This window comes from Trichosurus vulpecula, chromosome 1 (genome assembly GCF_011100635.1).
Source record: "Trichosurus vulpecula isolate mTriVul1 chromosome 1, mTriVul1.pri, whole genome shotgun sequence".
NCBI lineage: Eukaryota > Metazoa > Chordata > Mammalia > Diprotodontia > Phalangeridae > Trichosurus > Trichosurus vulpecula.
Window position 1 is genome coordinate 567,282,255 of NC_050573.1, and position 13,621 is coordinate 567,295,875.

Consider the following 13,621-nt stretch of genomic DNA (forward strand, 5'->3'; position numbering starts at 1 on the left):
ATATGTGTTACAGACCAATTGCCCGCCAACATAGGTGTAGGTTATTTCTACATTAGAAGATTACCACGCTGATGAAGTCACAGGTATGGACCAAAGCGACAACAACAATAACAACAATCGATTTCTTTTTAATTCCAAACATTTCACACCTCTCCCTTTCAGATGTATTGAGAATTAATTCCTAAATGTCCTCAACATTTTACCAGTTTTATCATGGACCTCTTCTTGGTATACTTGGCTTAGTCTAGTTCTTTCCACCTTTGTTTTATTTGGTGCTATTCCTATATTCTCATGGAGAGCATCAGAGACTGTAATATTAGAATCCAAATGTGCTAGGGTCTCTGTTATTCATGGAGAAAAAGTGTTGGCAGGTCTTTTCCTTTTTTTCATTTGTTGCCTGCTTTCCAGTTTCATCCTTAAATTTTTCTCAGGATGATCTGGTTTTATTGGGTCTTTTACAAGTTCCTTTAAACTTATTTCTTTCTCTACCACTTCTTCTGAATATGTTTGTTGAGGCAGAGAAAGAGAGAGAGAGAGAGAGAGAGAGAGAGAGAGAGCGATGTGTTCCTAATTTTTCTCCATATGAGCTTACAAATCAGTTATATTTTAAGCCAATGTTACAGCGACATCACCATCCTTGGCCAATGTATTTCTCCACTTGATGAGGAGACAAACTCTTTCCTCCCTAGGGGAGTATCTAACATCTCCTTATTGTTAGGCTTCATTTATATCCATTAAATTTCCTTAGGAAAAGGTGTTAGTAGGTCTTGATGTCTGTTGTTTTATCCATTTCCTATTTTTTTCAGCAATTATATATGATTTAAATATGCCTAGCCAAAGATTTTTTCATGGTTTTTTTGTATTTTCTCATTTTTACTCTTTCATTTTGGTATCTATACTTTCACAATAATGAGATGATTGTTCGACTTTACTTAGATAGTCAATTTAGAAAAACCTCCCACTCAGGTAACCAGTTTTCCTAGGCTTGTGAAAGCCTTGATTGGTGAATTTAGCATCACATTCCTATCTCTTGGTCTTAGCTCTTCTCAGAAGTGCAAGCGTGGTTACATCACAGCTAACCAACTGTGAGTAAAAGTCCCCCTTGGTCTGAGCTACAACCAATTGTAAATAAATGAAACTGATTCAGGATTGACCATAACTATCAATCAATGTAAGGGTATTCACTAACAAGTCACTGACTGGTTGAAGATAAAAGGAACAGCCTAGCCTATCAATTTGTGTTTCAGTTTTGTGATGTATTGTGGTGGAACTGGCTCAAAGAATTCAGTCAGACTACCTCTCATCCAAGTGTAGGCATTTATTGAGATTTAAGCCTCTCTTGAAGCAGGCTAAGTTCCAAGAGGAAACAGCAACTTCAGAGAAAGCAAGATGGATTTTTATAGGTAAAGATGCAATTATAGAACAGAAATTATGAATATTAAAAAGGCAGGAGGGGTTTGTTAAGGGACTAGATAATAGGGAAGGGGTCTCAGCCACAGTGGAACTGCATATGTAATTACCCACAATGCACACAGAAAAACCCATTGGGGTGTACATATGATAATGATATTATAATAAGCCTCTCTATGTCATAAGTTCGCTCTAGGTCAGTTCTTTACTATTACTATGCAGGTGTCTATTTAGGGAAAGTCCCTTCTATTGTTTTGGGGTCCACATCCTGCTTGGGCATCCTGGTGCTGCTGCTTTCTGATTGGCTGACTGCTGTGGTCCTGTCTGAGACTAGATGGATGTGGTTGTGGTTGAATGCATGGAGGATTGGGTCTGGGGGCAGTAACTAGCTAGAGGCAGTGGCTGGGATCCCATCACATGAACATACCTACTGTTTCTGTAAGAAATATGAGTTTATGGACATACCTTTTCTAGTGAGCAGTGAGGCGTATATGAAGATGTTAGGATATTAAGTGTGGGGGGGTGGGGTGGGTGTGAGTGGCTAGGTAGGGGCAGTGGGCTTGGTATTCATCGGGGCCTATAAGGAAGTTAGAATATTGGGACTGGGGGCAGCTTTATTAGGATTCCATCACTTGGACTGTCCAACGTAGAAGGCAACTGGTCTGGGGCAGCTTTTGTATTGAACTCTCTTTAGCACTTAAAGACTCCTCAGTGCCTTGATCTACAACATACTTTGGCAGAGCAAAGGAGACAGGTTGACTTTAAGCAACAACCAGACCAGTTGAGGTCTAACTTCTACTGAAATTCACTTGCAAATGTCTGGACCTAAGAAGGTCTAGCTTCTAGCCATTGCTTCAAATGGATGGAGCTGAAACGTTACTATTGCTGCATTGAGCTGTGAGTGCATATTACAAATTGTGTGTAGAAACATTCTAGGACTGTATCCCTGGGGAACAAGTCTCTAACTGAGAGAGTAAACCCAGGAATACAAAAGCAAAGACAAACCTAACTCCCAAGGAGCTTAAATTCTAATGGACAAGACAATACCCATGGGTGAGTGAGGACACAGGGATGTGACATCATCTAAGAATCATGGCAAAATGGATTTGTTTATGTCTCTAGAACTGGAAGAATAAGAGGAAAATGTACTCCCACAAGGCAAGGTATCAGGGTGGCAAGGTAGTTGGCAAGACTGTGGAAAAGACAGCCGGAGAGTAGAGTGAAATGAAACTTGGTGGCTGAGGTTTCCTTGAAAAAGTGGTGGGGAAAGACAGTCAGCCATCAGGACATAAGGGTCCCTGAGCAGAGATTTCCTCAGGGTAGCAGGGTGCTGGTATGGCTTGGAAGAGATGGCTAGAAGACCAGGAGCGAAGTGTTGTGATGCTATTGGGTTCATAGGCGGGGAATATTCACGATGGTCTTTTTATAAATACTAATGGTGACTAAGAGATGACCTTATTAGAGGAAACTGGTGGTGCAGCGGATAGGAGTTCCAGGGCTGGAGCCAGAAAGACCTGAGTTCAAATTTAGCCTGATTTAACCGCTGTCAGCCTTGGTTTCCTCATCTGTAAAATGAGGTTGCAAATTGTTGCGAAGAGCAAATGAGATATTTGTAAAAAACATTTTCAGACCTCCAAGCATTATATAAAGGCTATTATTATTGGTTCACAAATTAATAGTAAATACTAATAACAGGTACAAGCTAAGCATTTATCCACTTTAAGGACGCCATTTATCTCTCCATGAAACCTATGAGATATCCCGGATCCGTGGAAACCTTCAACAGCGAAAGGAGGCTGCGGAGCACTGAAGTCCATTCCGTGGCTTCTTCTGGATTTCAGGGGCCGTCAGCTGGGATGAACCAACCTGTCTGTGCACAAGGGTTGGTTTCTCTGAAAGCACACGTAACGTCCCAGCGAATCCACTCTGGCACGGTGTAATGTACCAGAGTTTACGTGCTTCGTCAGGTTCAAATAGCCCAAGCTCTCCTTGACATCCAAATGTGGCATCCTTACAGTTTTTCCGGGATCTTTTGATACTTTGTACATTTAAAAACAGCAGCAGCAGCTGCACCGCCACAAAGCAACCCTTGAACAACCACGAGGAAGCAAGAGTTCGAGTACTGGGTGAGTCAATGCCACGGACAAAACCGGACGTTTATAGAAATGCTGCTTCCCGTTTATTTAAGTGGTTTAAATAGCGCATGGGACTCATTTGAACTTGAATCCAGCACTATATGGAATGGAACCTACTTGAGGGCACAAAGCCCTAAACAAATAAAGATGTGGGGCTGGTTTGGCCATATCCAGAAAGCCACATTCTGGGGGGCCTTCCTTTAATTATTTTCTCTCCTTTTAAAGAGTCCCCAGGGTTTTAAAGGAATGAATTTCCATCACGTCCTTAAAATCCTACTGCAAAGGGGGTCAAACCTGGCACCCTCAGAACCTCTAACGGTCCTTCCCTTTCTAGCCTTCCTACCTACTTTGCTCCCCCTGCTCGTTTCACGTGTTCCCTGCCCCTTCAAACGGACCCCGAGCTTGCTACATTCCCAGTTACAAGATTGAACAAGGGTGTGGGGGTGGGGGTCGGTGAGTGTGGCTGCACCCTGCCTTTGAGCAGCCTCCCGAGGTAAACTGAGGCAGGAAAAATCCTGCGTCCCGTTCTTCTCCTGCAGCGAGTCAGTGATTGCGGGGCTCCTACTTGGTCGCCCCCACCCCCGGATCCGGAGACCGGTCGTTCCCCTCCCTCCCCAGCGGCCTCTTAGGGGAGCCCAGCAAAAGGTAACCGAGTTCGATCACTCGACTTCCGTCCGGGCGCATGCGCGACGCGCGCGCGCACGCGGCCCAACTCTGGACCATACGCCCAGAATGCCCCGCGGGGGCATGAGAACGCGCGCGTCGGCGCGGCGGGAAAGTTCTAAAATTACGGAGGAGGCTCCAGGTGTTGGCTCCCTTCGTTTCCTTCCCCGCAAATAGTTGGACCTCCCCAGAGACGAGCACCCGGTAAGCAAGGGAGAGGGAGGAAAAAGCTGGACTAGAGAAGTGTCGTTCTACGTTCCCACACCTCCCCACTTCCCCGCCCCCACCGCTGACCTTTGGGGAGGGGAAGGAGAGAGGTCACGCTTCCGACTTCGTGGGGCCCCCCCCCTCCCCCCAGCTACTTGGCCTTGGCTGGGAGTGGGGCTGGGAAGGGAGAGAAGGCTCGTGCTGGGGGCGTGGCCAAAACTGGAGAGGGGCGGGGCTTACAGGGAGGAGCTCTCCGCTTGTTCATTGGACCCCGCTGACTCATTGAGAAGGAGGAGTGTGAGGGTGGAGCGTTGGTTGCATTTCTTTTCCGCGTCCGACACTTATGCGAAGTGATCCACATTTTTTTCCTTTTAAAAACCCTTTACCTTACAACTGTACCTTCGTCCTATCACGGTTAACAGCATGGCAGACATGTCTCTAGGCTATCGGGAAAAAATGTTCCTTCAGAGAGCAACAATTCTATGAAACATTTATTGAGCCTGTGCCATATGCAAGACAGTGTAAATGGCAGTTAAGTACCATGCTGTAATTGTCTGTTGTGAAAACCCAAAGGACTTGAACCTAAGGATTGCCCTGGGCAGCAGAATTTATTAAAACGAATGCTTATTGAGTGCATACTCTCCGGGGGTACAAAGATTGATGAAAGATGAATTGGAAGTCAGTAGTCCCTTCATATTATTGCAGGGCACCAGGAGCAAAAAAAAAAAAAAGTAATTCTTCCCTGCCCCCGCCTCCCGAAAAAGAGGGTGGTTTAGGGCAGAATTAAGGGGAGTCTGCGGAAATTCACCGGTGATGATTCACTTCCAGGTCTCTGCCACCAGCAGAATTCCTTGCCAGAACCCACACTGCTGCTGGAGAGCTTCACTGAAATCTTTCGTGGTATTAGCTTGACCTGTGTTAGATTTTAATTCATCTTAATTGTTGTGGCTTGAGGGTAATTTTTTTTTTTTTGGCCACCCAGCTGCAGCTGATTTTAGTCTTTGAAAACTTTCTTAAAGAGGAAGGAAAGGAGGTTATATCTAATAGAATTTATACCATGTGTTGGGTTCAATTCCATAACTTTGTATGGAAAGATCCATCTAGTATGATTATTAATGTAATCTAAACCAAATGGATGTTTCAAAGCTACGTACTTTAATTTAAAATTTAAAAACCTGGGAGAGTAAGACCTTTACACATACCCTGGAGGAAGCAAAGAAGATTGTAAATGTACCATCCAAAAAAATATCTAAGGAAGCTGTAAGAAATGGGAGGAGGAGTTTTGTTACCACAGAACTAAAGGTGTGCTTCCCTGCCCTCCCCCACCCCAGCTTTAGCAGAGACCAGGCCTCAAGGTCGGTCAGGTGAGAGGCCAGAGGCTTGTATGTACGTGCATACTTTTTGAGAAGGCAGTCTGGGGAATTAGAGAGGCCAAACCCACTTGAACCTGTTCAAGCTTATTTAGGGTCTGGTCTTGGTCAAGAATCCAGGCCTACTGATTTGCATCATTTGCATATGTTAAAGAGAGAAAGTAGGGGAAGTAAAAGAATATAGTTTAATCCTAAACTAAGACAAGGAAAATCTAATTAACTTCACTTTTGCTTCTGTATCCTTATTATCCTATTTATATAAACTGTATAACCTAGGAAAACTATGTAAAAAACTAACCATGACTCTAGCAGGAGTGGAGGGAATGGTTACCCCTGCTCCTGCAGCTGTATCAGTGTGAGTGTTCCCGTGAGCCCTACACCTGCTCTCTCAGGGAGCGTAACTAAAATGCCTTCTTCTGCCCACTCTGGTCCTGAGTTCTTTGGGTGTGAATGGGCAAATCACATGGATTTTCCTAAGGTCAAGTGAAGGGAAGCAACAGGCAGCGGAAGCTTGCCAGGCTTGCTCCTGGATCTTGTCTTGGGGTGTCCTGTGATCCCCACTGCGGTGTTAAGAGGGCTACCACTCTGGATTCCCTTGGGGAACCCTGTGGTCTGCACGGCCTTCTTAAGGGGACATCACATGGGACTTCCGGCCTTGTCTCGGGAGGCTTGTGATCTTACTGCCATCCTAAGGGGCCATCACTTGGGTCCTCCTTAGGGTCTGACCCCTAGGAGGCCCTGTGATCCCCACAGATTAAAGGATGGCTACCACTTGGTCTTCCTCTGGGAGTCCTGTGGTCTGTACAGCCTTCCCTAGGGATTATCACAGGGTTCTTCCTCAGGACTTTGGCCCTGCCTAGGAAGTCCAGTGATCCCCAAAACCACGTTTCTCACAAAGCACTTTAGAACAATTTTATAATTTGTAATTTTCAGATTTATTTCTCTAAATTACCATTAAGATACTTCCCCCGTCCCCCAAAATGCTGCCTATGTACTATCTCCTTTGACAACAAATAAGGGGTTGACTTTTTTAGAGAATTAATTATACTTAAATATTTTAAAATATTATGTACAATAGAGCTTTTTCTTTAAAAAAGCACGTTGTCATATCCTACTTACTACCTTGAGAAATAATTATAGCTCTTGAAAAAATTCACAATTATTGTTTTATTGGTGCACTAATAAATCATAAACGAGTCATTATGGGGACTTGGAAGATAAGTTGCTGCGCATATGTAGAACTATGCATACATGTTTTTGATGAAAAGGAGTTCTTAAGCATTCTCAAGTTTCAACAAATATTTCCCAGAAATGATTATACAAATTTAATATTTGTGAAAACCAGCTACATCCTTGTCTAGTACACAGCTGGATTATGTAGGCTTCACAAGGAGCTAAAGAAATATCTTGCATAAAGTAGTTCTAAGTTGATAGTTACAGGTAAGCTCTCAAATTAGGTTAGAAATCAGCAGAAAAGATTCTTATGTGATTTTTAGGCTAACATTTGTACATTCTGTATACTTATAGCTGCTAAATTAATAATATTAAAAACAATAAAAGGAGATAATTTTCGGTATTTATTGAAAACATAATTTGAGAAGGAAAAATTTAAAAATTGTTTGGAAAAGTTTGAATTAATGTAACTGATTCCTAAGTACTTAACAGACCTCCCCACATCCCATTGCCCAGACTAGCAAGGGAAAATCAGTCAAAAATAGGCAGTTTTTCGTAAATGCTTACTCTGTGCTTGGCACTGTGTGAAGTGCTGGGTGATACAAAGACAAAAGTGAAGTAGCCCCTGCCCTCAAGGGGAATACATTTTAACAGGGGAAACAACTTGTAAAACTATAAGTGTGTATTAAAAATAAATATAAGATAGTTTTGTAAGGAAGGCTACTGGCAGCTGGGGAGGTGGGGGTGGGGTAAGGAGGAATCAAGAAAAGCTTCTTGTATAAAGTGGTACAGTGCTTAAGTTGAGTCTTGAAGGAAACTTTGACCAGAGTGAGGAAAAAGTGCCTCCCGGCCTGGGGTACAGCTAATGCAAAGGTATCTGTGAGAGCAGCAGTAGGTCAGTAGGGCTAGACTGTATGGAGTATGCTGAGGGGGAGCAGTATCCAAGAAGACTGGAAAGGTAGAAGGGGACCAGGTTATGACAGGCTTTAATTGTCAAATTGAGGAAGTTGTCAAATTGTCAAATATTTGGTCCTAGAGTTAATAGGGAGCCGCTAGAATTTATTGAGTAGCCTTGGTGACTGTGTGGAGCGTGGTTTAGAGTGGGGAGAGACTCAGCAAGAAAACCAAATAGGCTATTGCAGTAGCATAGATGAGAGGTTATTAAGCCTGAATACCCATGGTGCCTGTGAATAGAGGGATCATTGTGAGAGTTGTTGTAGACGTAGAAATGATGAGATTTGGCAATTGATTGGATATATGGGTTGAGAAAGCATGAGGAATTGAGGGTGACGTGAAGATTTTTAAAAGTACTTAGGTTTGTTAGAGAGTCGAGCAAGGTATCTCACAGAGATCTGTAAATTCTTCATACCAATTCTGTACTACTGTTCTGATAACTCCCCCCATCCTAGAGGAAAGCACTAGTGGTTGCTAGGGAGTTAGCCCCTATCTTTTAAACTGCAGAGTCCACATAAATCAAGTATCGGTGAAGTACAAGGGCTAGATTTTCTCCTCAATCATGCGGTTCTTTTGTCCCTTGCTGCTCTTTGGCTCTGATTCCTGCTTAGTTCAAGAACTCCTCTGCTGCTTCCAGGAGTCCTTTCCCCATGGTCTTCCACTGATCCAGAAAGGTACAGGAACTCACTCAGAACTAGAGAATTTGAGAGTTGGACGGGATCGTAGCAGCAATCTATACTTACTCTCTGCATGGTCATCCAGCCTCTGCTTGAAGACTTCCAAGAAGTGGGAATCTATTACCTCCTGAGGCAGCCTATTTCGTTTTTGAACCCCTCTTTTGTTAGGAAGTTTTTTCTTATATGAGGTCTAAGTTTGCCTCTTTTCAGTTCTACTTGTTCTTGATACTGCCCCTCAGAGCCGAACAGAATAAGCGTAGTCCCCTCTTCCATGTGATAGTCCTTTAAATTCTTGAACAGTTATCATTCCCCTGAGGATTCTTTTCTCCAGGCTAAATAGCTTGTTTCTTAAATCAATTCTTTTATTTCTTTTCTTCAGCTAATTCTTATATAGCTGCACCCAGAGTCCTTCACCATCCTGTTTGCCTTCCTTTGGACACTGTCCAGTTTATCATTGTTCTGCTTAACTAAGGTGTCCAGAATTGAATGTGATACTACAGATGAGTTCTGATGGCAGTATACAGAGGGACACCTCTCTATATGGAGATCAGCTCAATCTTTTTTGTCTGCTACATCACACTGCTGGCTTATTTTGAGCTTACTGTCCACTAAAACCCCCAGATCCTTTTGTCCAAACATGTCTCTTCTTTCACCTTATACTTTTGAAGGTGATTTTTTTTTTGGTATCTGTATAGGTCTTTATGTGTTTTCTTATTGAATTTCATTTGGTTAGATTAAGCCCAATGATCTAGTTTGTCAGGAACCTTTTGGAAACTATACTCTGTCATCCGTTGGATTAGCTGTTTGTCTCAGCTATTTATCATCTGCAAATTTGATGAAAGTTCCAATGTTCCATTTATGCCTTTATTCACATAATTGATGAAAGTATTAAATGGCACTGGGCCAAGCACCGATCCCTGGTTTACTGCATTGGAGACTTGTCATGTGAACATTGAACCGCTAAGGACTAGGCCATCTAGCCAGTTTTGAATTGTTCTCAATGTATTATCATGTGGCCCACATCTCTTCATCTTTTCCACAAGAATAAAATGGCGTAATTTATGAAAAGCTTTGGCAAAATCTAGGTAAACTGTATTTATGGTAGTAGTGTCAGACTTATAGAAATGGATCCCAGCTACATAGTTACTTAGAAAACCACAAATTAACATCTATGTTTTATTGTGTTTTTATTTTGTTAAACATTTCCTATTTACCTTTTAATCTGGTTTGGACCACACTTGGTACTGAGGCAAGGAGTTTGACACTTCTCTGATCTATAGTTATCTATCCCCCAGTTTATAAGTTTAGTAATACTACTGTGTAACAGTGTTACTAGCCGCTACTGTGGCTGTGTAAGACCAATAACACCAGCACACAGGAGGGCTGCTAGCACAGGTTCTTTGATCTGCCTTTCTAAGGAAAGCAACTTTAAGGGGTTTACAGTCTCACTTTAATCACACATACATATATCATTCACTTAGTTCAGGGGGGAAAGCTAGCACTGTGAACTTCAGAGCAAACACAAACAGAAATTACAAACAGAGAAAATATACACAGAGCAAAAACCACAAATCAACAGACAGGCTTCTGTCTGTCTGACCAGAACTATACATACATAGTTACCAGGGAGAGAGAAGCACCAACATCTGGGCTTTCAAGGTGGGGGGGGGGGCTACCCAGAGTCTTCACACACCAACACTCTTCCAGTGAGTGAGCCCCAAACCAAATGCTAACCTCAGAGTACATATATATACTTCTTCAGGGTCAGAGGGTTTCACACCTCTCCAGGGCTTCACATTTCTCAAGGGCTTCACATCTCTTGAGGGTTTCATACCTCTTGTGACCTAACTAGCAAAAGGGCGTGGGCCTTCCTACAAAGAATGGCAAGAGTCAGTCAAAGGCACATGATTGCCTTAGTGCTGAGAAGCACTCCAAAACAAAAGACAGCAAAAAGCCCCGCTTTGCTTGCCATTACATCCTGAAATAGGAAACAAGGTAATTCGTGATGACCTACCTATTTTGGTAATCAGCTGCTTTCCTTTCTGGATGCTGCTTAGTGATCTCTACTGATCTGTTCTGGAATTTTTATAAGAATCGAACTCAGGCTGTAAGGAATGATTAAACGTTTGTTTCCACAGAAATCATGTGATACATGATTTGTCAGAAAGTCTGTCACTTATTGGTTACTTATAGCTAGTGCAAGAAATAAACTGGTTGTAGGAAATGTGCTTGGGGATGTTGCTTCTGCATATCACTCATCAGGATGTTGACACCTACTTATCAGCATACTTGAGAGCAGACGTGCCCTTCTTTGTTCTCTGAGTAAACCCAGAGAATGCCTCTTCAGGTGTCAACAACTGTAAAGCCAGATGAAGTCCATTAAGGATTATCCAAGATACTATCTTGAATGATGGGACTTTTCTTGTATGTTAGGTTATGTTAATGGAAAAGGAAACCGATATCCTGGGTGGTATTTTCAATTGACACTTTGTCAACTTTCTTATCAATTGAGAAAATTCCTTTCTCATGCTATGGTTAAACACATATGGAGATCATAAATCTGAATGATGCAGACATCTTGAGTTGGGATTGTTCTAAAAAGTATTTAGGGCTTGTCATTCTTTTACTGAATAGAGTATAAAGAAATTAAGGATGGGGGGGCACTGAAATGTGGGGAATGGGAAATGTAAACAGGGGCAGAGACTCACGTGGCGGGGGAGGTTAGGCATTCTGGATAGGCTGTAAACCCTGCAGTACTCAACCAATGGGGAACCAGGGAAGAGATTTGTGTTCTGGACAGGAAAATAAAAGACTGTGTTTTTGCATTGCAATGGTGTGCCTACTTGTTGGACACCCGTTCTTGCAAGACCATAAAGTAATTTCCTGGCTTCACAAGTGAGTTTGCAGAGTTCATGGTAAGATGTGCTTATTTCTTACAAGGCTCACTGTCTTTAGTTTGCAGACTTCTTTTTCATTTTTTGAAAATTAAGCCATCTGTTCTTCTCCAATGTTGCGATGCTTTCAGCTTCTGTGAACTTTTAAAAAAATCACTGACAGCTGCTCTTCATCATCTCTGCAAGCTATTCAGTGCCAGAGGATATTGCTTGTCTGAGCCAGGTGACTTGTATTCATGAAGGGCAACTTGGTGATTCCTTAGGGTGGGCACTAACTCCCTTATAGCCTTTTTTGATCCTGCCATGTCTAGTTATTTTCTTTATCACTGGCCATCTTCTGTTAGAGGGAAACCAAATAAGAATGAAGCAGCTGTACCTTCCTTGTTTACCATTTTAAAAGTTCGAGAGACAGAATTTCTGGGTACTTAAAAATCTTATTCGTCATGCTAGCAATAATTAATAAGAGGGGTTAGTGACACTCTTGAAAGCCAGAGCCCCTTCCTGGAACCCAGTCAGCTCTTACCTGCCCTTGGAGGAGTGAATGTTTCTGAGGGTGGCAATCAAGTTGGTTGGTTGGTTAACAAGTAATGAGAGAGAGTGAATATTATAATGAGAAGTGCACCTATTCTAATGAAGGGCTGGGAGATTTTGATCCTGTTATTTACTTCCAAATCACCCTCAGCCTTGGGCAAGCTAATCAAAGAATTTTCCCCACTCAAACCTAAGTAGAACACAATGGGCTTCCCCACCTGAGCAGTGCAAGATTGAGGAGAAAGTTAATCCAGTCTTATCTGCAGTGTTTTCAAATGGTGGTTTGGTTTAGTAGAGAATAAGGTTTCAGAGAGGGATAAATCCTGTGTCTCCCCAATATTAACAGCTATTTATTTAATAATCATTTTTTTTTACCTGTCACCGTGTGTCATTACTCTGTCTGTGCCAGGCAGAGGCTCGTCCCGTCTATGAGTCTCCTTTTTCTCCCAGTGTAGTTTTAAAAAGTCCTTTTCAGCTCAGTTCTGAGCTTTTGTGATCCTGATGCTATTTTTATAAGACTTGCTCTTATATTCCTCCTTTGTTACCTAACTCTACCAGCAGGTTTTTTTTAATTCTCTTTTTTCTATGCTCTGGCCATCTTCTTGCATCTTTCCTGTCCCTGTTGTGTGGGATGAAGGACCCTCACCAATTAAAAGTTAACAAGGAGCCATCTCAGGGTGGGAACAGAAATAAATTTTATTCAATTCTCGAGAATTGGGCATCCCCCGCTAGAACGAATCCAGCAAGGGAGGCACTTTACAAGGGGCAAGGCACCCATAATTATACCTAACACAAGAGAATTCCTGCCCACCTCTGACCCGTCTCACCATTGGCTGGGAGGTGGGCTTACAATCTGAGCTCGAAAGCTAGACAAAGAACGGGAAATTGAGGCACAGAAACTCCAATTCCCATTCCCTTGGTTAATGATTACAACTGAGGTGACATCTATAAATCTAATGAAGGAGAATAGGAAAAGGGGAGGGGGAGATCCTCTCCATTCTTTACAGTAGAGAAAAACAGGTCATTATGACCCTGTTCTTACTAAGCAAATCTTTAAACCAGAACCAGAAGAAAGAACAAAAAGTTTCAGGGTAAACTTTCCCAGAGGCTGAGCCATCAGATTCTCACGGCCTCAGAATTTTTTTTTCACTTTCCTATTTCTTGATTTTTAAACATTTCTTAGTATAGATGTAGATGTATATTTATACATAACTTTTCTGTGAAGTCTTCACATTTTATTTACCTCACACACTATCCTGTACCCTGTGGACAAAAGACCATAACTCTTGCCTTGGAACCCATGTTGCCCAGGTTAGTGAGTGCCTCTCATATGTGGGCTAGTTACAGCTGTGCTTCAGTCTACAATCTGGTCATCTTACTGCCATTCCCCATTGCTGCTCTGTGTGTACCCTTCTTTCCCACCTGCTCCCTCCTCTCGACTCCTTTCCAGCTCTGCTATGGCTGCTAGAAATGAGTTTCAGTGTACTTTCATACAGCTCTCTTCACCATTTCTATGACTTCCGAAACAAAAACATCCCTCTCTAAATACCATTCCCTTATGTTTTTTCTTTCTTTATTAGAATGTAAACTTGTAGAAGGAACAGACC

At 42.4% G+C, this 13,621-nt stretch overlaps 1 protein-coding gene across 1 annotated transcript in view; it reads left to right on the forward strand.

The window, feature by feature from the left end:
* Window positions 1-4,294: 4,294 nt before the first annotated feature.
* Window positions 4,295-13,621, forward strand: part of FANCC (FA complementation group C) — a gene marked incomplete in the record, with an annotated part of 210,394 nt that continues 201,067 nt past the window's right edge. Inside the window, 1 exon segment of the mRNA XM_036734518.1 lies at window positions 4,295-4,412.